The sequence below is a fragment of the Lepus europaeus genome, chromosome X (assembly GCF_033115175.1).
Source record: "Lepus europaeus isolate LE1 chromosome X, mLepTim1.pri, whole genome shotgun sequence".
Lineage (NCBI taxonomy): Eukaryota > Metazoa > Chordata > Mammalia > Lagomorpha > Leporidae > Lepus > Lepus europaeus.
The window spans coordinates 46,510,523-46,535,202 of NC_084850.1; the positions used below are offsets into that span (position 1 = coordinate 46,510,523).

Consider the following 24,680-nt stretch of genomic DNA (forward strand, 5'->3'; position numbering starts at 1 on the left):
CAGATATAGTCTAAGCATATGGTTTTGAACTGAGATTCCTTTTTTGACTATCCATGATGATTTGAAATTGCTGTTAGGAGGATCATTTAAAAATTCACTTTTTTATTTTTTATTTATTTTATTATTTTATTTTATTTTATTTTATTTTATTTTTGACAGGCAGAGTCGACAGTGAGAGAGAGAGAGAGAGAGAGAGAGAGAGAGAGACAGAGAGAAAGGTCTTCCTTTGCCGTTGGTTCACCCTCCAATGGCCGCCGTGGCCGGCGTGCTGCGGCCAGCGCACTGCGCTGATCCGAAGCCAGGAGCCAGGTGCTTCTCCTGGTCTCCCTTGTGGGTGCAGGGCCCAAGCACTTGGGCTATCCTCCACTGCACTCCCGGGCCACAGCAGAGAGCTGGCCTGGAAGAGGGGCAACCAGGACAGAATCCGGCGCCCCGACCGGAACTAGAACCCGGTGTGCTGGCGCCGCAAGGCGGAGGATTCTTGGCATTCTTGACAGGCATTCAAAAAATCAAAGTTTCAAACAATCTGGTCTCTAAAATTTCCAGTAAATCCTGGACTTTGGTTTTTCCAGTTTGGGCCCAACTGAAAAAATCGAAGGACCTATGTCTCTCATCTTATAGAGACACCAACTAATCAGGCTATTTGGATTATATTAGAAGTACTGTCAAGATGTGACGTGGTACCAAACTTTAAGTTTCTATAATGGAAAATGCTATTAATACAAATGTTTGAGAATTAAAAAGTCTAATGATCTTGTGTTACTAGACATGATAGTTATCTTAATGAGAAAGCCCCAGAGGCCTAAAGAGTTAAATACTTGTAAAATCCTACAGGTGCTTTCAAAAATACTGTGAAGTAAGCAAGTGCCTCTTGTTGGTTGATGAGTTTATAATTTTAAACATGGCGACTTAAAGTCTTTTGTCATCCACAGTTATATATGATTTGCTGCTCATAAAACTAAAGTGTTGTTGGTTCTGTGTTTAGCTGTCCTCCTATAGGTTCCTATGGACTTTTTCCAGCCACTTCTATTGTATTCAGTACTTTGGGGTGGCTCTGTAAACAGATGAAGTCAATAATGTATTCACAGTACCAACTGAGAGAAAGTATGGTTAACTGAGGTTACTAAAAACAAAAAGCAATTCAAATCAATTGGCAATCTACAAAAAGAGTTAAAGATTTTAAAAGCTATTATTAAAATTGCTATATTGGTCTATTATGCTATGTTATATGTGTGTACATATTGTTTGTCCACATGGGGAAATTTTATTAAGAGTTTTATTTTAAATGGCTTATAGATAAGATTGTCCATAAATTTAAGCTGCTAAAATTAACCAAAGATACATTTTAATTTGTGTGACCTGAATCTGAGTATCATATGTTTTAAACTTGTTGGTAGAAAGAAACTAAAAACATTTTATATGGTTGTACTTAAGTTTACTGGTTAAACAAACTACACCATGTTAGATATTTAAGACGTGTTTTCAAATACATGATTCTTAAAATTTATAGAAGGCATTGGACCTTCTGGTAAATGTTTTCTTAAGTTGTTATCTAATGGTTGAAACGGTTTGCTAAGTATTCATGTAATATCGCTATTGTCAGCAAGCGATCTAGGACTTGCCCCCTCATTTCTCTATTCTAAGCCCAACTTGTTCTTTCATTTCTCTATTCTCTTCAAGGTAGGAAACTAATTCTATTATGAAGGAATCTGTAGGACGCACAATTTAATCTTTAGACCTTATAAAAGAGATGGCTAACATTTTTCTGTCATAGCATAGCCAAAATAAGAACTTAAATAATAATCTCATAGCTAGATTCACTTCGCCATCAGCCAAGTATACAGTAAGTAGAAAAAACCTCCCTTTCAGACCAAAGGGAAAGAAAGTTTTAAAGTGAGAATATAATTTTCCTCATGGGCATTGTCTACCTTAGAAAAACTACTATAGAACATGCCTGTGACTATAGACTTGTAGTTCAGGCCACCGAAGATTAGAGATGGGACACGGCCACTCCCTTGACTTGCATCGTCTGGTCTGCTTTAACACAAACCAGGAGGAAAAGAAAGCTAGGCATCAGAAGCAATGGGTGGCAGGCCTATTAATGACTGATCTGTACAGTGATCTGCCCTCAAGGAGACCCAACAGGCCAGTCCACTGCAGTGGCTTTCAATGTGGTAAGCCTGGGCTTCAGCAGAAGTCAGCTTGTGAAGAGCCCTGGCAGCTCTGCCAAGAGTTGGATCACTGGAAATGGACCTGCCCTGGAGTTGAAGGATGCCCAGGTCAGAGCCACAGATCTTATTGGCTCTAAGCTGAAAAGCCCTTACTCAGCCCAACTTCCAAAGTGACCACTGCAGCTGAGGGTATGGTCAAGTAGGGTCAGCAACATTGCAGGCAGAACTGTAAATTTCTTGTTAGAGATGCCCCCTGCCTTTACCTGGCCAGCTCTCCTCCCAGGCCAGCCAAGTAATGAAAGTCAACAGAGTGCCTTCCCCTAGGAGGTTCACACCTCCCTTAGGATATACCCCATGTGAAGAGATAGATAGGTCTGGGCCTCTTAACTTACAAGGCCTAAAGCCCACCAGATTATTATCAAGCCCCTTCTATCAGGTTCTATTTGCCTCTCAATCAGAAAACTTCATTGTAGCTTAGACAGCACCTTTCTTAGCTCCTCTAATAATGACTCTGTCCTTTGTTCTAGACCCCGTCTAGTGTACTTGGGCCTCATTCCTTTGTTATCATAACCTCTACTCTACCACCAATGGCTCTACTCCCAACCTGTGTGTACTGATGGTCCTCTTCCCCACTTAATGCTGTATAATTGTTCAAACCTGGTAAATGCCACTCTTAGGATCATTGGTTACTATCCTCACTCTGTCTTTTATGACCTTGTCTAAATATGATCAGAGTCGGCAAACTTGGAAGGCTTCCATAGCCTTGGCAACTCATGACGACAGCCTAGGGTGGTTACTGGCGCCATAAACTAGAGTGTCAATTTGTTGGGTCAACAACAGGAGCCACTGTGCACTTGGTCCTCATGTGGGATCTCTGTCCTTAATGTGCTGTACATTTTGATTTGATGCTATAACTAGTACTCAAACAGTATGTTTCACTTTGTGTTTCTATGTGGGTGCAAACTGTTGAAATCTTTATACTAAATTGATCTTCTGTATATAAAGAGAATTGAAAATGAATCTTGATGCAAATGGAAGGGGAGAGGGAGCGGGAGAGGGGAGGGTTGCGGGTGGGAGGGAAGTTATGGGAGGGGGAAGCCATTGTAATCCATAAGCTGTACACTGGAAATTTATATTCATTAAATAAAAGTTAAAAAAATAAATTTATATTCATTAAATAAAAGTTAAAAAAAAGAAAAAAAATTCAGTGGAGCCATTCATGATGTGCTATAAAATAAAAATGTTTTAGATTTTGTTCTCTCTGAGTATGAATAACATACAGTTAGTATGCTAGCTCACAAGTATGGAGTAGCATGTTACTTATTTTCAGATGTACACAGGTGTGTTTGTGGATGTGCTTATCACTAATGAAGTCCTAGTTCCTGTTAATAGTAATGGCTGGAAACTTTTTCTCTGTTATACAGCAGTTGTTCTTTCAGCAACAGGGATTGATTTTTTTTTAAAATGACTCAATCTGTTTTTATTATGTAATTACTCTTCAAACAATAAGTTTTTAATCAGGAGTATTGGAAACCATCTAGTTACCCTTTCCCCTCTCAGTCCTCTTTTGCCGAGGATAGAGGGACGTGTTGTCCAGAGTCCCCTTTGAGAAAAGACTGATTGATCCATATGTGGAGGACTGTAAGCAGACAGCCTCCTATCATAAGCTCTTTCAGGATTTGTGTGGGTTACAGAGAACTGATTTTCCCACATGCATATCCTTCCTATCCAATTGCAGCTGGTATATAGAAGCCCAGGTACCTGAGTCCAATAAGAAACATGGTGAAAACCATTTGCACTCCAGAACTCCATGTGGGGTCATCATACATGGCAATTTTTCTCCTCTTGGTCAGTCCTGTCCCCTCCCTTTCACAGGTGTTAATCCCTAAGCAACACCCTAAATACCCTGTATGCCAAACTCCATCTCAGTATCTACTACAGGAAACCCGACGTCTTTTAACTCCTGAATCCCAAATTTACTCAGAAACCTTAACCTATAATCCAGCCTGTTAATTCTAAATCTTAGACTCTGATTACTCTAGCCAACTGCTGTATTAAAACTTTCCAATAAGTTAAAATTTCCATTTTTTGAATTACTTTTGTTGCTTGTCTAAATGCTCAACAGGAATGTGGGCTCCTCCGACATTCCAAAGTCTATGAAATTTGCCTGGCTTTGTACTGAGATACATTTCTGTATTAGAAATGGTTTCTGAGTCTGAGAATGACACTGCTGTATAAACCAAAAGCTTTTACATTGCACTGCACTTACAGAAGATAGGACCCGAGAACTCTGAAATTGACATTGATGAGAGGGAGATACAGGGGAATAGGCAGTAGTCAGGAAGATGAGCAGACAATTCACTAGGGCCTGCCTTTTTTAGTGTCCTCTACCACAATTAGCTCAGCCATTATAAATTCCCTCCTGTCTCATGTTCTGTATTGTCACCTGGATCTCTCTCAGTGTAATTTTTTCTTGGTGCCACTTATTAAAAATGCTGACTTTCAAAGAGCTCTATAAATTTCTTTAAACATCCCCTGACTCAATAAAAAGGGATGGAATTGAACACAAAGGCTATATTCCATTGTCTGTCTCCCAAGAGTGTTCAGGTAAACTATGAAATAAATCTTTCTCTCCCATCCAGGTCATTTCACTAGCTTTAATATTATTTACAGCCCTATCCATGCAATGCCAGTTTCTTACCCTGAAGTCATCAGCATGTTCGCTTTCTTTTTGTTGCAACCTCATGGGATCTTTCAAATTAAAAGAAGTTGACACTGCTAACACTGATAATGAAAAATCTGCTCTTATGATTCCTTGTAGATCAATTCTCAAAATAGGGTATACTTCAGGTAAACAGAGGAGAGACTTTTTAAATGTAGGGTGTGGTCCCAGGGCATACCAAGTATAGAGATTCTGAGCGGTAGTGCCATGGGACAAAAAGGTCTGGGAAGATATACAACAAAGAGTAATTAACTCTGCATAGTGCAGTTTACAAGTAATTTTCCTTTATCTTTTCTGTATTCTGTATATTAAATTTATATCACTTTTATAATATATTTTTATATTCAAAAGAAGTTGCATATGCATTGTGGAAACCCTCATGCTTCAATTTCTCTTTCTGTCTCTGTCTCTCATACAAACACACACACACACACAGTGACTGTCATTCTGTCATTTTCATTATAATTTGTACATGCAGAAACTGGAGTACAGTCAAGGGGAATGAAGTGATATGCTGTCAAGGTTCTTATAGTGAATGAGTAGTGGTAGAGGAAGATTATCATTTTCTTCTGATATCTAGCTTAATGTTCTTTCTTCAACTACATCCTGTTTTTAAAGAACAATGGAGAAGTTGCCTTAAAGAGTATTTAATTTAAAATATCAAAATCCAGGGCTGGTACTGTGGTGTAGCGGGTAAAGCTGCCGCCTGCAGTGCTGGCAACCCATATGTTACCTGCAGCGCTGGTTCGAGTCCCAGCTGTTCCACTTCCAATCCAGCTCTCTGCTATGACCTGGGAAAGCAGTGGAAGATGGCCCAAGTCCTTGGGCCCAGCACGCACATGAGAGATTTATAGAAATTCCAGGATCCTGGCTGCGTATCACCCCAGCCCCGCCATTGCAGTCATTTGGGGAAATGAGCCAGCGGAAGAAAGACTTTCTCTTGCTCACTCGCTCTCTCTGCCTCTGTAACTCTGCCTTTTAATAAATAAATCTTTAAAAAATTTCAAAATCCCAGTATGTCTCTGAACATGATTATTGCTAGAAGCATTCTAAAGGCATCACCCTTACAAGTGAAATATAAGAGAATCCATGCATGTTCCGAAAAACAATCAGAGGAAAACAAAAACAAAAATTATATCCAGTCATCACAGATGCCTTGTACCTTATAATGAAGGTAAAAGAGCCCTTTGACTTTCAGAAACTCAGCTTTCCTATTCTGGAAAAGAACAATTTTATTATGCTCAAGAAGTTCTTTTTACTCTTTTTTAGTGTTTAGTTATTTCATGTGTGTGTGTGTGTGTATACACACATATAAAGGTGTCGGGGGGAGATACTGAGCGAGACTGAGAAATTTTCCATCCACTGCTTCACTCCCCAATTGCCTGCAACAGCCAGGGCTGGGCCAAGCCAAAAGCAGGAGTCCAGAACTCCATCTGGATTTACCTCATGAGTATCAGGGTCCAAGTATTTGAGCCATCATCTATTGCCTCCCAGGATGCATTAGTAGGAAGTTGGATCAGAAGTGTGAAGATGCAAAAACTTGAACTGGCACTCATATGGGATGCAGGTGTCCCAAGCAGTGGCTTAACCCACTGTGTTGCAACAGCTGATCTGAGTTCTTTGTCTTTAACCTTTAGACATTTTGGTGGAACAGCTTCCCACCCTCAGCTATCTTTGGGTGCATCAAAACAGATGACCAGCACATACACAAAACCCAATAAATAAGAGAAAATTATCCTTATATTCACTTACAAAATGTTGGAAAGCCACATGAAGAAGAATGTTTAGTAAATATTAAATAAAAAATACTTTAGTTCTATAAAGTATATTAAGCTGCTGGGCTGCAAATATGAATGACCACAATGAAAGAAGGAAGTGATAAAATTTATGAATTATCTTCTTCCTAATTATCTATCTCATACTTCCTTAATGTGCAATGAGGTAAAGGGTAGGCAAATGTTAAATGAGAAGTATTCTCTTTAGAGAAAAGACCTTTGATTTTCTCTACTTGTTTCTTCCACAATGTTTATGATTTTGATTGGCAAAAATTAGTTTATGTGGGATAAGTGTTTGGCCTAGTGGTTATAAGATGGCAGTTGAGATTCCGGCATCCTGTATCATAGTGCCAGGACTCAAGTCCTGCCTCCTGTTCCTGACTCCAGCTTCCTACTAATGCGTACCCTGAGAGATAGCAGGAGATGGCTCAAGTCGTTTGGTTACTGCCTCCCACCTGAGAGACCTGGATTGAGTTCCTGGCTCCCAGGTTTGGCCTGGTCTAGCCATGGCTATTGTGGACATTTGGGGAGTGGATAAGGGGATGGGATCTCTCTATCTGGCCATGTCATTTTGTCTGTCACTCAAATAAATTAAATAAATAAATTATAATTATTTTTATTTTAATTAAAATTAACAGATGTTATGTATTCTATAGGCACAGTACAAGAAAACAACCAAACTTACCTCACTCCCCTGCTCCCTCCACTCAATCCCCCTTCCACCTCCCCTCTCTTCATCAGTTTTTGCAAAGCCATACTTTTATTCCACTCTATATTCACAGGCTTAATTTATCACTAATAATAACATTCAAAAAGTAAGAAGTAGGAAGACCACAGTTCCACAACAGTATACATAAGGGGTAAATATGACAATCATATCCCAAAATAACCACTTCATTTCTGTATCTTTTTTGGTATTCGATATTAACTGTTACATAACAGAGAAAACATATGATATGTGTCTTTTTGAGACTGCCTCATTTCACTTAGCATGATGCTTTAAATTTTACATCAATTTTGTTGTAAAAGGATTTCATTCTTTTTTTGTCAGACTAGTATTCCATAGTGTATATATACCACATTTTCTTTATCCAGTCATCAGTTGATGGACATCTTGGTTGATTCCATATCTTAGCTATTCTGAATTGAGCTACAATAAACATGGGGGTACAGATAACTCATATGCTGATTTCATTTCCCTTGGGTAAATTCCTAGGAGTGGGATTGCTGTATCATATGGTAGATATATTTTCAGCTTTTCAAGGTATCTCCATAGTGTCTTCCACAAAGGCTGCACCAGTTTACATTTGAACCAACAGTGTAGGGTACCTTTTTCCTCATATCCTCACCAACATTTATTGTTTGTTGATTTCTATATGAGAGCCATTCTGTCTGTGCTTTTTTATTTGCATATCCCTGATGGATAATTATACTGAGCATTTTTTATGTGTCTCTTGGCCATTTGTATTTCATCCTTTGAAAACTGCTTGTTCATGTTCTTTGCCCATTTCTTAACTGAGTGTGTTGTTGCTGAGTTTCTTGAGCTCTTATAGATGGATATTAATCCTTTATCAGTTGCATAGTTAGCAAATATTTTCTGTTGGTTACCTCTTTATTGATTGTTTCCCTTGCAACAAAGAAGCTTCTTTCCTTGATGTAATCCAATTTCTCTATTTTTGCCTTTATTGGTTGTACTTCTCAGGGTATTTACAAGAAGTTTTTGACTGTGCCAATGACTTACAGAGTTTCCCCAATATTTTACTCAAGTAATTTTATGATATCAGGTCATAGACTTTGATCCTTGATCCATTTTGAGTTGCTTTTTGTATAAGGTGGAAGGTAGATGTCTTGTTTCATACTTCTGCATGTGTAGATCCAATTTTCCCAGCATCCTTTGTTGAAGAAACTGTTCTTTCTCCAGGGATTGATTTTAGCTCACTTTTAAGATTCATTTTATTTATTTGAAAGAAAGAGTTACAGAGAGAGGTAGAGAGAGAGAGAGGTCTTCCATCTGCTGGTTCACTGCCCAGATGGCCGCAACAGCTGGAGCTGTGCCAATCCAAAGCCAGGAGCTTCCTCCAGATCTCCCACATGGGTGCAGGGGCCCAAGGACTTTGGCCATCCTCCACTGCTATCCCAGGTCATAGCAGAGAGCTGGATGGGAAGAGGAGCACCCGAGACTAGAACTGGCACCCGTATGGGATGCCAGTGCTTCAGGCCAGGGCTTTAACCCACTGCACCATAGCGCCGGCCCCTGATTTTAGCTCACTTGTCAAAGATTAGTTGGTTTTTCACCTTTGGATTAATTTCTAGGGCTTCTATTCTGTTCCATTGGTCTACATGTCTATTTTTGTGCCAATACCATGCTGTTTTGATTTGAACTGTACTATAGTATGTCTTGAAATCTGGTATTGTGATGCCTCCAGCTTTGTTTTTGTAATTTAAAATTGCTTCAGCTATTCGGGGTCTCTTGTGTATCCATATGAATTTTAGAATCATTTTTTCTATATCTGAGAAGAATGTCCTTAGTATTTTGTTTTGAATTGCATTTAATCTGGAAATTGCTTTGAGTAGACTTTTTAAAAGATTTTATTTATTTATTTGAGAGGTAGAGTTACAGTGAGAGGGAGAGACAGAGAGAAACGTCTTCCTTCTGATGGTTCACTCCCCAGTTGGCTGCAACAGCCAGAACTGCACTGATCCAATGCCAGGAGCCAGGCGTTTCTTCCAGGTCTCCCATGTGAGTGCAGGGGCCCAAGAACTTGGGCCATCTTCTAATGCTTTCCCAGGCCATAGCAGAGAGCTGGATTGGAAGAGGAGCAGCTGGGACTAGAACTGGAGCCCATATGGGATGCCTGCACCGCAGCACCAGCCCCAGTATAGACATTTTGATAACATTGATTCTTCCAATGCATGAACATAAAAGATTTTTCCATTTTTCCATTTTTTCCATTTTTTGTGTGTCTTCTTCTATTTATTTCTTTAATGTTTTATAGTTTTCATTACAGAGATATTTCACACCTTTGGTTAAATTTATTCTAAGATATTAATTTTTCTGTAGCTACAGTGAATGGTTCTGATCTTACAAGTTCTTTCTCAGTCATGGCATTGTCTGTGTATACAAAGACTATTGATTTGTGTGTGTTGATTTCATATCTTGCAATGTAACCAAGCTCTCTTAGAAGTTCTAAGAGTCTCTTACTGGAGTCATTCAATTTCCCTATAAATAAAATGTCATCTGGAAATAGGGATAGTTTGACTTCTTGCTTTCTAGTTTGTATACCTTTGATTTTTTTCTTGCCTAATAGCTCTGGCTAAATCTTTCAGAACTATATTGAATAGCAATGGTGAAAGTGGGCATCCTTTTTTGGTTCCAGATCTTAGTGGAAATGCTTCCAACTTACCTTGTTAAATATGATACTGGCTGTGGATTTGTCATACATGCATGATTGTATTTAGGAATGTTAACCACTATACCAAATTTGCTTAAGGTATAATGAAAGTATGCTGTATTTTATCAACTGCTTTCTCTGCATCTATTGAGATAATCATGTTTTTTCTTCAATTTGTTAATATGACATATTACATTTATTGATTTGTGTATGTTGAACCATCTCTGCATACCAGGGATAAATCCCACTTGGTCCACGTGGATGATCTTTCTGATGTGTTGTTGGATTTGATTAGGTAGAATTTTTTCGAGGATTTTTGTATCTATGTTCACCAGCGATATTGATCTATAGCTTTCTTTCTTTGTTGTATATTTTTCTGGTTTTGGAATTGAGGTGTTTGGGAGCTAATTTACTCCATAGTATATATTAGCTTTTTCAATTGTTTTGAATAGATTGAAAAGAATTGGAATTAATTCTTCTTTAAAAATTTGGTGGAATTTAGTTGTGAAACCATCTAGCCCTGGGCTTTTCTTTGTTGGGAGGGTCATTATTACTGATTCAATTCCCATCCTTGTAATTGGTCTACTTAGATTTTCTCTATCTTCCTGAGTCAACTTAGGTAGATTGTGTGTGTCCAAAAAACGATCTATTTCTTATAGATTTTCAAATTTCTTGGCATACAGCTGTTTGTAGTAATGATGATTTTTAATTCTGTGGTATCCATTGTAACATGTCCTTTTTATCTCTGATCTTATTAATTTTTATTTTTTCCCCTGCCTCCCCCATTTTTTGGTTAGTTTAGCCAAAGGTGTATCAATTTTGTTTATTTTTTCAAAAAACAGCTCTTTTTTCCCCTGATATTTTATATTATTTTTGTCTTCATTTGATATATTTCTTCTCTAATTTTAATTATTTCTTTCCTACTACTAATTTTTGGTTTGGTTTGTCTTTGTTTTTCCTGGTCCTTGACATGCATTGTTAGATCATTTATTTGCTGCCTTTCCAATGTATTTTCTTTTAAAAAAAGATTTAATTATCCATTTGAAAGGCAGAGTTACAGAGATGCGGAGACAGAGAAAGAGAGAGAAAGAGTTCTTCCATCTTCTGGTTTACTCTCCAAATGTCTACAATGGCTGAAGCTGGCCTGATCCAAAGCCAGGAGCCTGGAGCTTCTTCCAGGTCTCCCACATGGACGCAATGACCCAAGGATCGGGCCATCCTCCTCTGTCTTCCCAGGCACACCAGCAGGGAGCTGGATCAGAAGCAGAGTAGCTGGGACTCAAACTGGCACCCATTTGGGATGCCGACACTACAGGCAGTGGCTTTACCTACTACCCCACAGCTCTGGCCCTTCTGATTTCATGATGTAGGCACTAACTGTTATAAACTTCCCATAAGTTTTGATATATTGTGCTGTTATCTTCATTCATTTTTAGGAATGTTTTCATTTCCCTTTTGATTTCTTTTATGATCCACTGTTCATTCAAGAATATCTTTTTTAGTATCCATGTATCTGCACATTTTCTAGTTTATTAAATTGTTAATTTCCAGCTTCATTCCATTGTGGTCAGAAAAGATACATGGAATGATTTCTTTTTTTTTTTTAATTTGCTGAGACTTGCTTTATGGCCCAGTATATGGTCTATCCTAGTGAAAGTCCCATGTACTGATGAAAATAATGTGTATTTTGCATCTGTGGAATGAAATGTTCTATAGATATCAATTAGTTCCATTTACTCCATAGTATATATTAGCTCTGTTGCTTCTTTGTTGTTGTTTTTTGAGTTTTAAGTTGTTTACTTAAGCTGTCTCCTGCCACAAGCAACAGGATAAAAGATCAGTATAATGGTCATCATTTGATGCAAGTAAGGAAGGTGAGCTTAAGGTTCACCTTAAGCTTTTTTATTATTTATTATTTTATTATTTTTCTGGTCTGCATGCAGAATGTTAGTCCAAACCTGGCCCCCGGTGCCTGTGAAGGTCCAAGTTCTCTTTATGCGTCTTCATAGCCAGCTGGAAATGGATTCACAAGAGGTTTATGGAATAGAGTATGGTTCCTAACTCCCCAGGGAAAGGACTTCATCCTGATACAGAGACGGGGATAGGCAGTGAACTTGGGTCTCTTGTACTCTCTGTGGTGTCACTTCAGGTAGACCTTCAGCATGCTCACACCCATGCCCATGCCAGGGAGTGCAACAAAGTAGGTGAGGGCCTTCCACATGCAAGCTGAACCCTCCTCGCCAGGGGCACCAATCAATATAGGCCATTCCACCTGTAGGCAGGACTGACCTAGAAGCCAAGAAACCCTTGACCCAGTTGTTGCTACCTCTGCCATTTTCCTCCTGGACTACATTTTTTTGGTCTTATTGACCTGTCCCCTATCATTATTGTATTGGTATCTATGTCTCCCTTTAGGTCCATTGACATTTGTTTTAAATAGCCAGGTATCCTGCCATTGGGTGCATATACATTTATTATAGTCACATCTTCCTGTTGAATTGATCCCTTAATCATTACATAATGTCTTTCTTTGTCTCTTTTAATAGTTTTTGTGTTAAAGTCTATTTTGTCTGATATTAGGAGGGCTTTGCCTGTTTGTATTTGCTTTCTGTTAGCATTGAATATCTTTTTCCATCCTTTTATTTGCAGTCTGTGTATATCCTTGTTGGTGAGGTGTGTTTCTTGTAGGCAGTAATTTAATAGATCAGTCTTGTTTTTTTAATCCTTTCAGCCAGTCTGTACCTTTTAATTGGAGAATTTAGGCCACTTATATTCAAGGTTATTATTGATAAGTAATACTTGTCCCTACCATTTTTCCCATAATTATTTCTCTTGTTTGCTTTGGATGTCCTTTATACTTTTACTAGGAGATTTTCTGCCTTTACATTGTTTCATAATGATGACCATCATTCTGTTTTTGTGTAGCACATCCTGAAGAATCACTTGTAAGGCTGGACAAGGGTTGACACATTGTTTCAATTTGTTTGTTTTAGAAGGTCTTTATTTCAACTTAATTTCTAAATGAGAGCTTTGCTGGGTACAGTACTCTGGGTTGATAGTTTCTTTCTTTCAGGACTATGTCTCTCCATTCTCTTCTAGCCTGAAGAGTTTCTTTCTTTCTTTTTTTTATAAGATTTATTTATTCATTTATTTGAAAGGCAGAGTAACAGAGAAGAAGAGTGAGAGAGAAAGCTCTTTCATGTGCTGCTTCACTCCCCAAATGGCCTCAACAGCCAGAGCTAAGCCAATCTGAAGCAAGGAGCCAGGAGCTTCTTCTGGGTCTCCCACACATGAGTGCAGGGCCCCAAGTACTTGGGCCACCTTCTATCATTTTCCTAGGCCCTAGCAGAGAGCTCTATCAGAAGAAGAGCAGTCAGGACTTGAACTGGTACCCATATAGGATGCTGGCACTGCAGGTAGCGGCTTTACCCACTATGCTACAGCACCAGCCCCACCGGTAGGGTTTCTGACAAGAAATTTGTTGTCAGTTTAGTTGGGAATCCTCTGTAGGTAATCTGGCTTTTCTCTCGTGCACATTTAGAATCTTTTCTTTATGATTTACTATCAAAAGTTTGACTATAAAGTGTTGTGGTAAAGATCTTTTCTGATTATGTCTACTAGGAGTTCTATGTGTTTTCAGTACTTGGATGTCATTTTATTTCTCCAACTTAGGCATGTATTCTGCTATTATTTGGCTGACTAGACCTTCTAATCCATTCTCTCTTCCACATCTTCAGGAATTCCTAAGACTCATGTTGGGTCATTTGATAGTATCCCATAAATCTCCAATACTTTTTTTATTAAACTTTTATTTAATGAATATAAATTTCCAAAGTATAGCTTATGGGTTACAATGGCTTCCCCCCTCCCATAACTTCCCTCCCGCCCGCAACCCGCCCCTTTCCCGCTCCCTTTCCCCTTCCATTCATGTAAAGATTCATTTTCAATTCTCTTTGTATACAGAAGATCAGTTTAGTGTATATTAGGTAAAGATTTCAACATTTTGCCCATATAGCAACATCAAGTGAAAAAACTACCAATACTTTTTAAAATTTTTCTAATTTCTTCTTCTTTTTTTTTTCTTTTGGTCTGACTGAAAAATTTCCAAATATTTGTATCCTAGGTTGGATATTCTTTCTTCTATCTCACCAAGTCTGTTGCTGAGGCTTTCCGCTGTATTTTCTACTCGACATACTGAATTGCTCATTTATAATTTTTCAGCTTGATTTCTCTTCAATATCTCTATTTCTTGGAAAAAATTTTCATCCATATCTTGCATGGATTTCTTTATCTCATTAATTTCTCTTTGTTTCTGAGTAGTCTGAATTGCCTGCATGAGAGCTGCCATGACCACTACTGGCATTAAGATGGTTTCTGGGCATGCTTGTTGAGGTGTGAGGAGAAAGAAATACGCTTTTCTTTCACGAGGCCTCACTAGGGCTTCAGGCTGGCCTCAAAGTCAGTGTAGTCCACAATGTTCTCCCTCAGGCAATATCAACACAGACAGGGGCTGCAACAGTCTGCTCTCATCTGTCTCTCAGAAGCTGGCATCTCATTCAGCCTGCTCTGCTGCAGGAATTTCAGGTGGCATCCCCACTTGTTACTGCATGTTAATATTGTCCATGCTGCTCCAGGGACCTCTCTTCTTTCTGTAGAATTTCTACTGCATACTTCTATGCAACTCTCCCCAGGAAATACACTTCCTCTACTTTTCTTCTATAATATTTCCCTGGTAAAAATCAGCATATCTTTTCCCTGATCAGTCATATTGGAATCCTCCTATAATTCTTTTAAACTTAGTTTTTTCCTCACTGTACCATGAACAGTTGAGGAGTGGCAAATAGATTTAGATTCTAATTCTATTGCTTAAAAATTTTCCTGGTTCAGAGTAAGCATTTAATAAATATGTGATATGTGCTATTCCTAAACTTTTCACAAGCATTTCTTGGTAAGCAACTTCACCATCCTTTCCACCACCAAATATTGTGCCCTATGGCAGACAGTCCAATTGCTCATTCAATTTGGCTCCCTTTTTCCCTTCACAGATAACTAGAATGCACTCCTGAATCTCCCTTAAACTTAGACGTGGCCATGTAGCTCAATTTCTGGCCAGTGAAATATGAATGAAAATTATGTAAGATACTTCCAAGCATGGCACATTAAAAATGACTCAAGCAATCCTGTCATCTTTCTCTTCCTCCATCTGCTGCCTAGACGTTGAAATTCAAGGTAACCTTGAAACCCATGCATTGAAGGTGACAGAGCCTGTGTCTCTGAATAAATAAGAAATACTTTTCTATTGTGTTAAACCACTTGAGTTTCTTGATTTAGCTGCAGCCACAGCTAGAGGTGCTTTACTGATACATGTTCATAATTGTCAATGTCTATTATTATATTTGCTCAATGTCTAAAATCTTATAGTTCACACCATTTCTTGGAGCACTATTGAATTTAATTTTTTTTCTGTTAAGTTTAAGCTGTGAGAAGTATTCTCTGTTCTGTAATAGGTTTTATTTTCCAGTGTCATAGCATCATAATGCTTTGATATCCGCCAAATTGTTTTCTGAAATGTTCACAGTGAGAAAAAATAGTAGGAAGTAGTTTGAACTAGAATTTCCTAGTAGCCTTTCCTAGACTGTCTGTGGCAAAAATACAGTTAATAAGTCATCTATAGCTATTGTGTAGAAAATATCTCTAACTTAACCTGAACCTTCTTAGAGAAGGAATAAATCATGGTGGGATGGTGGCATAGATGAGGAAAAAAGATAATTATAGAAAAACATGGCCCAGAGGATTTTGAGTGATTGAATGTTTTAGGAGCTTCTTTGTGGTTAGTTGGCAGGGACTTTGAAACAGACAGCCATCTATATCAGGCCAAAGAAACTATCTGAAGGAAGGCATGTAGGGATCTGCCATGAGAATCAATAGGAAACTCTCACCAGAACAACTAACATGGGCAAAAGGAGACAGTAACTGAAAATAATTTTAACTCTGAGCATATAAATGAATGACTTAGAATGGGCTGAGCTAACTCCCAAAGTGTTTTTAAAAGTACATATTTACCTACCACTATAGAAAAGAAAGCCCAATTTGGTCAAAGTGATTAATAATTGCTGTGAGTTTAAATAACAAACCTACATAACAATTGTCTCTGGGTATTTATATTTCCATTTATTTATTTATTTATTTGAGAAACAGAGTTACAGACAGACAGAGGGAGAGACAGAGAGGAAGGTCTTCCATCTGCTGGTTCACTCCACAAATGGCCATAACAGCCAAAGCCAGGTCAATCCAAAGCCAGGAGCCAAGAGTTCCCTCTGGGTCTCCCATACAGATGCAGGGTCCCAAGTACTTGGGCCATCTTCTACTACTTTCCCAGGCCATAGCAGAGAGCTGGATAGGAAATGGAGTAGCCGGGACTAGAACTGGCACAGGCCCAGTCCACTATGTCACAACACCAGCCCAAACATTTCTTTTAAAATAATCCTAGGTAGTATCTTCACTTAAATGAAGAGTTTAATCAATATTTATGCTATTACTTTTAAAAGATTACTTATTTGGAAAGCAGAGTGATGGAGACAGACGGAGAGACATAGAGATCTTTCATCCACTGGTTCACTCCCCAGATGTTTGCAACAGTCATGGCTGGGTGAAACTAAAGCCAGGAGCCTGGGCACTCCACCTGGAGCTCCCACATTGGTGGCAAAGAACCAACTACTGGGGCCATCATTTGCTACCAGCCTCCCAGGTTAACATTACCATAGAGCTATATCAGAAGCAGAGCAGCCAGGACTCGAACTGGCACTCCAACATGGGGTGCAGGCATCCCAATTGGCAGCTTAACTCACTGATCCACAAAGCCCATTCCCGATATTATTGTTTTAATAATTTATTTGTATAAAATAAAACATCCATCATTGAAAAATTCACTTTTTATTACCTTTTAAATCTTCCAAATTTGTAGCAAACCCCAACCAGATGGCTTCTATTCTGAAATCTAAGGTACCACAGATCATTTGATGGCAAGACTTGGACATTTTAGTCTTAAGACTTAGGGAAAATAAGATTTTTTTTCTCTCAATAGAACTGAGCTTACCAATTTAATTCTAATTTTACAGACCCTTTCCCAATTTTGAAAAGCTTAATCTTTAACACTGAGTCCCCCAATCAAAATCCTTAGCCTGAGGCACCACAATCATTGAGTCCAAAATTCAAAGTTGATAAAAAATATATTTGCTGCATCTTTTTACCTTTCCTCTTTGTAACATATCATTCAGGATTGCCCCACACTTCAGGAGCCATTCACATTTGTGTAATCTGTGCTCTGTTTCAACAGGTCCCTAAACTATATTAGATGTCCTAATTCCAAGTAAACCAGAAGCTCCTCCACAGGACAGTTTGGAATATAATGTGCTGTCTCTTCAATAGTATTTAAAGTGAGGAAAGACAACATTCTCAATAGGCAAGAAATCACTTTTTATCCCTCTAGCTACTTTAACATTTTTCTCATTATTCTTGGTTTTCTGCCATTTCATTCAATTATGATATATCTTGGTGTGGTGTTCTTTGTGTTTGTTCTACATAATGACTTTCTCAAATTTGTGGTTGATGATTTTAATCAAATTTGAACAGCTTTTAGCCAGTATTTCTTCACATAATATTTCTGCCCTCCTCCTTTTCTGGAATTCCAATTATATGTAAATGAGATAGCTGAATATTATTCAGAGGTCACTGTTGATCTGTTTTATTCAGATTTTCCATCCATATCCCTCAGTTCTGATAACTTCTATTGCTTAATCTTAAGGTTCATTACTCTTTTCTTCTGCAATATTTATGTTCATTTTATTCCATCCAGTAAATGTATGTTTTCAGCTCTAGATATATTTGGTTCCTCTGTATATTTTCTATTTCTATTTTTATTATGTTCATATTTTCCTTTAAATCCTTGATATTTAGAATAACTATGTTAAACTAATTTTATGATGGGTAAGCATTTAACCTAATAGTTAACATGCTGGTTTAAAAATCCATGTCCGACATAAGAGTAGCTGGGTTTGATTATCTACTCTGGCTCCTGAATCCAGTTTCCTGCTAGTGCAGACCATGAAAATCAGCAGTTATGTAGCTGTGGCCGCAACCCAGCTCTAACTTCTATGGACATTTAGTGAATGGACCAGCAGAAGCCAGTTTCTTTCTCTCTCTCTCTCTCTCTCTCTCTCTCTCTCTCTCTCTCTCTCATATCATTATATCATTTCTGGATCTGTTCCTATTGAATTGATTCATTCCTACTTGGGCATAACATTTTATTATTAGGGGTAGACCCTTCTGTATTTTCTACTTATTTCCTTAGGCTTTCAATAAGGCCTCTCCACTCAGAATGATCAGAATTCAAACATTCCCCAGCCCTGTGTAAGCTGTAGGAATTGTTCATCTCATAATTCCCAGTAGCACATTGCCTAAGCTTGTAAACTTTCACTCTGTTAATGCACAGTTTAATATTAAGACAAAGATTCAGAAGCATCCCATTTAGATTTGTGGAGCTTTTTCTGTTAGTAGCTCTATTTTCTCCAATATTCTGCCTTGTAAATACCAGCCACCTCAGCCCCTCCCAAACTTCAATTCCTGTCTCCTCAGTTCAGTGTGGCTATAATGCTGTATTTGCATTCCCCTACCCTAGACTGAATTCCAAAAAATGCCCGGAGGAAGAAATCTACATTTACTTTCAAAGTTGTCTTGCTTTATTGACCTTCTCCTGTGGCTCAAAGTCCTGTGTTGCCTGTTACCCAATTTCAAAAACATCATTTCATATCTTGCATACATTTCTCTACTTCTTTACACTGAGAGAGGAAATCCAGTACAACTCATTCCATTATGGCCAGAAGCAGAAGTCATTATCTATTTATTTATTTGAAAGAGTGAAAGATAGATCTTGCATCTGCTAGTTCACTGCTTCAGTAGCCAAAATAGCAAGGACTGGGCTAGGACAAAGCCAGGAGCCAGAAATTCTAAGTCTCCCACACAGATGGTAGGGGCCATTTTCCATTGCTTACCCAGGTACATTAGCAGGGAGCTCGATTGGAAACAGAACAGCCAGGAATCAAACCAGTGCTCATTTGATGCCAGCATCACAAGCAATATCTTAACCTGCTGTGCTACAACAACAGCCCAGCAAGCAGCTCTTTTGAAACCTCTCAGTAACACCTCAGAGATGGTGTCCCATTATGTCTTAGCATAGAATCTAGTCTTGTTTAGTTAAAGGGTATTCCAAACAATATTTTTTCCTTATTAGTTGAAAAATAGATGAACTCAAGACCGGCGCTATGGTATAGTAGGTAAAGCCACCACCTGCAGTGCCGGCATCTCATATGGGCTCTGGTTCTAGTCCCGACAGCTCCTCTTCCAATCCAGCTCTCTAGTATGGCCTGGGAAAGCAGTAGAAGATGGCCCAAGTCCTTGGGCCCCTGCACCCCCATGGGAGACCCAGAAGAAGCTCCTGGCTCCTGGCTCCTGGCTTCGGATCAGCGCAGCTCCAGCCATTGCAGCCAATTGGGGAGTGAACCAGCAAATGGAAGACCCCTCTTTCTCTGTTTCTCCTTCTCTTTCTGTAACTCTGACTTTCAGATAAATAAAATAATCTTTTTAAAAAAAAAAGAAATATAGATGAATTCTAAGCATCTTGTGCTGATTTATTTTTACACACTCTTTCTGCTGTCCACCCCAACATACATCATGCTATAAGGTTACACTGAAAGCTCTAGCTTTGAACAAAAGCTTTTGAGATTAAAGCTTCGAGTGAGGAGTATATTCAGTTGTCCTTCAATGGGTAAGTAAACATTTATGAGTTGCCTTTTTGTATGCAAGATTATTAGGAGTTCCAGCTGGAGAACAAGACATTTTTCTCTCTTTAAAGAACATGCCTCAGCTCTTTGTGAACTTGAAATGCAAGTCTTATTTTATTCATCTTTCATTTGCATTATGTACCTTTAGTCGTCAATGATCAGTAAAATCATTTGGACTTCAGAAGCCTTTGCAGAGAAGTGATCAAACAGGCCAAGATTACATTAGTCATTTAGTTTTTCCTTCTTTAAACCAGAGACATTATTCACTGCTGTAGTTGAAACATAATTTAGTGCCCCAACTCAAACAGACATTTAAACCCCAAAGTCATAAGCTAATGGGACTGCGGGTGGCAACTTAGGGTGTTTAGGAGGTGGGCCTAGTGGGAGGTCCTTAGGTCATCGAGTTTGAGTCAGACCCATCTGTTCTTTCTCAGCATCTTGGCTCACCATGTGATTCTAACTCTGTACAAGCTCTGCCATTCTCATCACCCACCCTCACCAGACATCAAATCAGTGTAGCCCCCACAATCTTCAACTGTGTACCTCAAAAGCCATGGCCCAAAATGAATCTTTCTCCATAAGTAATTTTTCTTAGATATTTATCTGTAGTCATGAAAATCTGACTAACACATTCCCCATCTACCCTCACCCCAGTTTAAGATTGTGTCTTACATAAAAGAGCTAATGAAATTAATGACTATCATTATCAAATTTTCCCTTGTCATAGAGGGACATTACTGGAAGCTCTGCATATTAGGTTATTTCCTTGTCCTTTATGAAATTGTTTTGTTAGACTTTTGATGCATACTTGTTAATTTTTATTTGTTTTTAGTAATTTTATTAAATGACTTATCCACAACTACTTCATACTACCACTACTTAATGCTGTTTCTCACAGGGAGTGTGAGATCCAAAAGATAACACATTTATTAAGGGTTATCCAGCAATCAAGAAATGGAATTAAAAAATAAACTTTTACCTCTGAATCTTTAAGCTAAATTCTTCCATTCTACTGAGTATTTTTTTAAAAGTTTTACTTTATTTATTTGAAAGGCAGAATGACAGTGAGAGGGAGAGGGAGAATGAGAGAGATCTTCCATCTGCTGGTGCACTCCCCAAATGGCCTAAACTGCTAGGGTTGGGCCAGGCTGAAGCCAGGAGCATAGAACTCCATACTGGTCTTGTGTGAGGGCAGTAGGAGCCCAAGCACTTGGGCCATCTTCTTCTGCCTTCCCCCGCGCATTAGCAAGGAGCTGGATCACAATTGGGGTAGCCAAGATTCAAACCATCTGGCATGTGGGATGCTGGCATTGCAGGCAGCTTAACCCTTTGTGCTGTAGTCCAGCTCCCCTCTTGAGAGTCTGAAAACACAACCTGCACCCAACACCATCATAGCACTGCAATACCATCATAACATCTGAGTTACAAATGAATTACTGCGTAACTTTCGATCCCTTACCCCATTATTTTCATAGTAGTCTCCATTGATATGTGCTATGGTGCACAGTAAATTGTTTTTTCATTTTCGTTTCTGTAACCTAGGAGGAAATGACATGATGCAGGGCCAAAGAGACATGATGTGATGTGATGTGATGTGATGTGATGTGATGTGACCTGATGCAGAGGAAGTGAGACGTGACGTGCTGAGCAGAGACGTGATGCCACGTGACACAACGTGACGCAGAGCAGAGGAGATGTGACCTGAGGGATAGAGAAAATCAGATGGGATGTGCTGGGCAGAGGAAATGAGCTGTGCAGGGCAGAGGAGATGAGACGTGAGGACCAAGAAGGAAGAGAAAGAATTTTATGTAGTAATAATCTCAAATGTTCACAATTAAGAATAAATATGTGACTTACTTAATAATCATCATTTTTTTCTGGGAAAGTTTCAGTATTTAGGTTTTATTTCATTTGTCATATATTATTACTTTTTGGTGGAAGATTTGTCATATTATTTTTCAAACCAGCAACTTATACATGAAATAATTTGATAACTACAGAAATTGAAATACAGAAATAATTAGGTAACAGTAAGGGAACATGAGATAGTAAAACTACATCATTATTTTGGAGGATTAGGGAAATATATTTGGCCTTTCTGCCATAGTGCTACACGCCATTAGATTACAAGATTTCCTTTTGATCTTTCACATGGAAATATGTTTGTTTATTGTCTAGTTGTTTGAAGTTGAAAGTCTTTCATTGCATTTTATAAAAATGAATCACATCATACCGTGTGCTATGGCTTAAAGGAGATTAAGGGAGCCGTCTTGCAGATGTTCTAAGTTTGGATCCCTCTGTTCACAATCCTTTTCTTCCCAGCATCCCCTTTAGTGGTGAGCTGTCATATTTCCAAAGAGATGAGAGACTCTCCCCCAAAAGCCTGTTAAATGAAATAAAGAGAGACATTGGAATAAAACAATGTAAACCGAGCCAGTAACTCTTCTGTGTGTATGGAGATCTTAAAAGAAGTAATATTTTCTGACATAAATATTACATTCTGCCAAATCCTGAAAGAAATAGCAGGAATCTACATATTTTCAAGTAAATACAAATGTTAGCAGTTTTACTGGTAATGGAAGCAAAATCTTGATGCTATGTTTTCGTCAGTTCAAAAAATTATGGCTTGTGAGTACAATTTTTAATTTGGACAACAAACTATACTGTTCCTTTTCAGGCTTCATGTGGCTCCCTTTCCTTTCTCATTTTGGGAATACAATTCCAATCATTAGCATTAATTGCCACAATGTCTGTGTCATTGAGACATATATAAAGTATATCTGAGTCCTAACTGAGAGGGAGAATAGCACTCCACAGATCCTTTTTGTAAAAACAAAAAGAACCTACTTGGCAATTCATATAGTTTTTAAATAGTTCCTGACACTGGAAAAATGCATGTTTTGCTTTCCCCAGAAATTTCTGTGCGCTGTATAAAAACTGTTGACTTGCTAATAGTGTGCACTACTTTTATATATGTTATATTATTGTCTCAGAAGGAAGCATGTGTAACACTGTATTTGGAATGGATTTTTTTTTTTGTTTAATACAGGTACTTAGTAAAGTTATTTGCTCAAACTGATAAATTAGTTCTGAATATTTAAGAATTCATAATCCAAGTACAAGTATACTCCCATCATTTATACTGAGAAGCAGCATGAGGTGGTTGGGATGAGTGAGGACTCTGGGGTCAGAGTGCTTGGATTGCATCACAGGTGTACCACATTTGGTGTTGAAATCTTGGGTAAGTTAAGTTATACCTTTTTGTCTCAGTTTCTTTAATAAGCATTACTCAGGTGTTAGCTATAATTTGGAAGTGTGTGCACACACACACATGGCACATATCTCATAATCATCTATTCCTACAACATTCATTATAGGGTGCTGTCCTGGTAAAGCAACTTCCTCCATTCCAGTCTCACTATTTTGCCCCTCTTGTTCTTTGAAACAATTACCAACTTGTTAAATAAGTTTTTTCCTATTATGAATTCCATGCCCATATTGCCATTCAATGAATATACATCTAAATAAAAAGAACAGCCCCAATTTGGACTCATCATTTCCCAGACAGTAACTCAATTTTGATTCAAAACCTATACATTTTCAATTTTTGTTTTTTGACAGGCAGAGTGGACAGTGAGAGAGAGAGAGACAGAGAGAAAGTTCTTCCTTTGCCGTTGGTTCACCCTTCAATGGCCGCCGCGCTGTGGCCGGCACACCGTGCTGATCTGAAGGCAGGAGCCAGGTGCTTATCCTGGTCTCCCATGGAGTGCAGGGCCCAAGGACTTGGGCCATCCTCCACTGCCCTCCCAGGCCACAACAGAGAGCTGGCCTGGAAGAGGGGCAACCGGGACAGAATCCGGCACCCCACCGGGACTAGAACCCGGTGTGCCGGTGTCACAGGTGGAGGATTAGCCTATTGAGCTGTGGCACTGGCCAAAACCTATGCATTTGCTAAAACCTAATATAACATTTTCCTTTGAAATCAAGTAGGAAGTTGTTAGCAGTATCTTTCAGAAATGTTCCAATCATGGTCGTCTTCTATGTACTAAACACATTTTACATGTATAATGAGATTTGTGTATTAGTGACATCTGTTACTGCTTAATCATCTCCTATGAATAATAACAAATAATAACAGAAAATGGGTTTAGGAAGTCTGTGTTTTAATTAAATCTGTTTACCTCAAGTTTCACCGCATTTCTTTCATTCCCTGGGCATAGGTTCCACTCTATGCCTTGGTACAATTTTTAATCCCTGCCCAGAGCAGGCATTTATCTTTATTTGCATTGCCTCTTCTATGCCTAGGGCCATTGACTCAGAGAGTCTTCTAATTTTTACCCACAAACCAACTTATCTTTATCATGTTACTGAGACTTTCGAGTTTCTAGAGTTCAGAAGGAAAATGTTTCCCAGGATCATGGCCAGCTAATTCAAATGTTAGGGACATACTAATGAGGCCAAGGCCATAGATTTGATTATTATAAGGGCCAGTTAGATTTATTTTTCCTTCAGGATAGCTCTGCCAGAGATGTATACCCTTGACCAAAAGGGAGATTTACTGAGAGGTCATGGATTTTTAAGCAGGAAAATATCACCATTACTAAAAAAAACAGAAAACAGAAACCATAAACAAGCAAAACACTCAGATGCACATCTGACAAGTTCTGAATCAACAGAGTGACCTTTGTTTAAGCAATGCCAATATCTCAAAGCCCCACTAGGCTGTGGTTACAAATGAGGTCATATTAGCCATAATAATGCCAATATTTACTGTCTTATTA

General features: G+C 38.6%; 1 protein-coding gene and 1 pseudogene across 1 annotated transcript in view; one reads left to right on the top strand and one right to left on the bottom strand.

Annotated features, from left to right (window-relative positions):
- The window catches only part of IL1RAPL2 (interleukin 1 receptor accessory protein like 2), a 653,603-nt gene that overhangs the window by 388,939 nt on the left and 239,984 nt on the right, over positions 1–24,680 (top strand). The window lies entirely within an intron of this gene.
- Positions 12,054–12,395, bottom strand: LOC133753622 (cytochrome c oxidase subunit 6A1, mitochondrial-like; annotated as a pseudogene).